This window comes from Octopus bimaculoides, chromosome 1 (genome assembly GCF_001194135.2).
Source record: "Octopus bimaculoides isolate UCB-OBI-ISO-001 chromosome 1, ASM119413v2, whole genome shotgun sequence".
NCBI lineage: Eukaryota > Metazoa > Mollusca > Cephalopoda > Octopoda > Octopodidae > Octopus > Octopus bimaculoides.
Genome location: NC_068981.1, coordinates 55,118,409 through 55,121,862, shown reverse-complemented (window position 1 = coordinate 55,121,862; position 3,454 = coordinate 55,118,409).

The following is a 3,454-nucleotide window of genomic DNA, read 5'->3' as shown; positions in this document are numbered from 1 at the left end:
AAAGGTGTGAAAACATTTAAAAAACGGCGTATGAAGATAAAAATATATGATGGAAATATGAATGTGTATAGCGAGGCGATTAAAAATAATATAGTTAGACTATTAAACGTAAAGTGAATCCGAGAAAAACATCCATCGTCAAGTCCAAAAGAAAAAGGAATCCAGAATGATGCAAGAATAAATCCACATCTACGGCCGTTTCAAGACCCACTGCCGCAATCCATTACACATTGAAACACCAAATCGGCAGTGGCCCCTTCATCAGGACAAAAAAATATATCTTCGTCAGAGAGGTTTCCCCTTCTGGTAATCCATCATTATTAATGCAAGAAAAAATAATAGGACTAAGAATAAAAGGAATTTAAAAATTAAAAACTTAAGATCATAATTTTATCAGCAAGGACTATTCTAAAATTCATAATTTTTTATCACACTCAAACGAGTGGCTAGAATTCAGAGATTGTTTGAATCACTATCCGGTTTCAAAACCAAGCGGGCAAAACAAATGGCCATCTAACAGGCTTAATTTTATTTTTGTCTATTAGTGCTCTTAGCAATATAGGTGACTCAACAAACCTGTTGGCCGGATGCACGAGACCTTTTTTCTAATGGAAGTAAGAATACAGACTTGGTTAGCAAGGTTGTGAAAAAAAAAAACCCTGAAACGAAATTCATTGAAGTGAAAATCCCTTTTTAGGCGAGATGGAGTTATCTTTCATAAAACAGTTCCAGTCGTATCCGAAAAGGATCAGTTTATCTCCGATTTCCTTTCATTAGTCAGTAAACACTAATTTTCTCTCATGAGAGCACCGACTGAACACCTTACATATGGAATTTAAGAAGGTCTCTGAATAAAGCGATTTAAAAAAATCCTTGAACTCCCGGTCAAAGTTTGTATTGTCTGCTCCTGTTGAGACATGGTCGAGGCATTTCCTCTCCTTTTAAGCGCCATATGTAGTTGGCCAAAGTCGTAATGTTGTACCTATCTGAAATCCTAAAAGAGGACTTGTGTTTATTTAGTCACAGCTTAAAGGGGCCCTCCGTTGCTCCAACATATTTCTGTATACATGTCCTTACGTTGTTGGTGCTGATGTTGTTGTTGTCACAATCACTGCCGTTACTGCTGCTACTACCGGACACGTTGCTGGTGCTATTGTAGTTGTTACTGCTGCTATATATATATATATATATATATATATATATATATATATATATATGTGTGTGTGTGTGTGTGTGTGTGTGTGTGTGTGTGTGTGTGTGCATACACATTAATATGAATATACAGACACAAGAAAAAGTCGTTTTTATCGATGTACAGTGATATATTGCTGCTTAGGTAGCATTAACATAATGGTCTGATCAATAAGTACCAGGACTGTTGTCATAGTAACGAAGCTAAAGCACGCAGCGTAAAGCCGCTTGGCACAGATTGACCTTGACTATGCTGTGCATGCGCACTAAGTTTTAACGTTCTACCTCACTTCCGCTGTTTATAGCAGTACTTGGAAGGAACGTGTGTAGCGTTGACCATGACAGAGAAAGTTCAGCAGAGAATCTGCATCAAATTTTGCCAAAAGCTTGGCGATACTTGCTCAGAGGCCTACGCAAAGTTTTCAAAAAGTTTTCATCGTTCTCCAAACAATGAAGGAGATCTTGTGTAACTGAAACCTGAGTGTCATTTTGGTCAGTTGAAAGCAGTTTTGGCACAAACTTGGTAGACGCGCATCCGTAACTAATCTGCACATCCTCTGATACCTCACGGATGGTGATTGACGACTTCCCCTCACAGCTGCACACATATCTGCGATGTTTTTCTCAGTTCTGTTGGTTGCGGGTCTCTCAGAACGTCCATCTTGGAAACGTCTGAACCACTCGTACACTTGTGTGCGGCTGATACACTCCTCTCCCTGCACTATACACCTTCCTTCAAAACACTGTTGTAAACAGCAGAAGTGAGCTAGAACGTAAATACTTAGTGCGCATGCACAGCAGAGTTCAATGTCAATCTTTGCCCAGCAGCTTTACGCTGCATTCTTTAGCTTCATTACTATGGCAACAGTCCGGATACTTATTGATTAGACCTCGTATATAGATGTTAGATCCTGTCTGACGCGTGTTTGTGTGCTGGCATGTATATATGTATGTATGTACGTATGTATGTACGTATGTATGTACGTATGAATGAACATATGTATTGTATGTATATGTGTATTTGCGTATTTCTGTGTGCGTGTATATATACATATACATACATACACGTGAGTGTGTGTGTGTGTTGAGAGAAAGAAAGAGAGAGTGAGAGAGAAAAAGAAAGGGAGAGAAATTCAGGTTAATTAGGCCATAGATTATAGAAGATAGACAGTTGTTTGTGAGAAATCTTAAGAAACTGAAACAGAGCGAGAAAATTACCACAATCTCTTCCGCTTATTTTGGGACATGTAGGTTTAATTCAAACAGTTATTGCTTGATGGCGCACCCTTGACTTATTTCCGAGTAAGTTAATTTTACCAAATCAGCATTTTAATATTGAATTAAATATATTTTTATAACAGCATCGTAAGACACTCGCACCTACACACACTAAAGATGGGGAAGTGGAATTACTGTATGGAGAGAAAAGGAAGGACGAAGAATGAGAGAGGAAGAGAATGAAAGTGAGATTCGTATTTACCATGTGGTAAAGAATTGTGATACTGAACTTGGAATTAATTTTGAACTAAATGACATAACGTCAACAATTTGAGACAATATTTGGTTCCTTTAAAGTTGCTGACACAGAAAATAGAAAGTTTGCTATAATAAACGTTGTATTTACGTACATATTTATTACGCTTGCGCTATAAATAGTATTGTCCAGCGATGTTGATTACAAATGTTAGACAATTGTTCTTAGAGTTGATGCTACTGATTTTCTACTGTTACAATTAGAATTCATTTAATTTCTTGATTATTATGTTTGCTTTCCTATGTTATATAAAAGCCAATGTTATTTAGAACAGTCGTTTGTTTGGGTCAAGGATCCTTATTTATTTATTTATTTATTTATTTATTTATTTATTATTTCATATTACTTTTGACTAATAATAGTGTCGTTTGTTTACAAGTTTCTAAAGAGCTAATCATTGGTCCATTGCATTTATTAGGATCAGAGTGACAAGGCAGTGTCTGTAACTCAAGGTGGAACAATTATTGCAAATGGTTTTACTAGAAGATGATTGTAATTTGTAATTTTTAATTGTATCATATAAATTTATCATCATAAATTTTTAATCGTTAGAGCAGCTACTTCACCTTTTTATGTTTGTCTGTCTTTGATCGTCCCGTCTTTGTAATGCCTTCATGGCAAATTTAATGAAATAAAGTAGCTTGCTAACCAACCACATAGACCTTGGGCAAGTGTCCTCTACTATAGCCTCAGGCCGACCAAAGCCTTCTGAGTGGATTTGGTAGATGG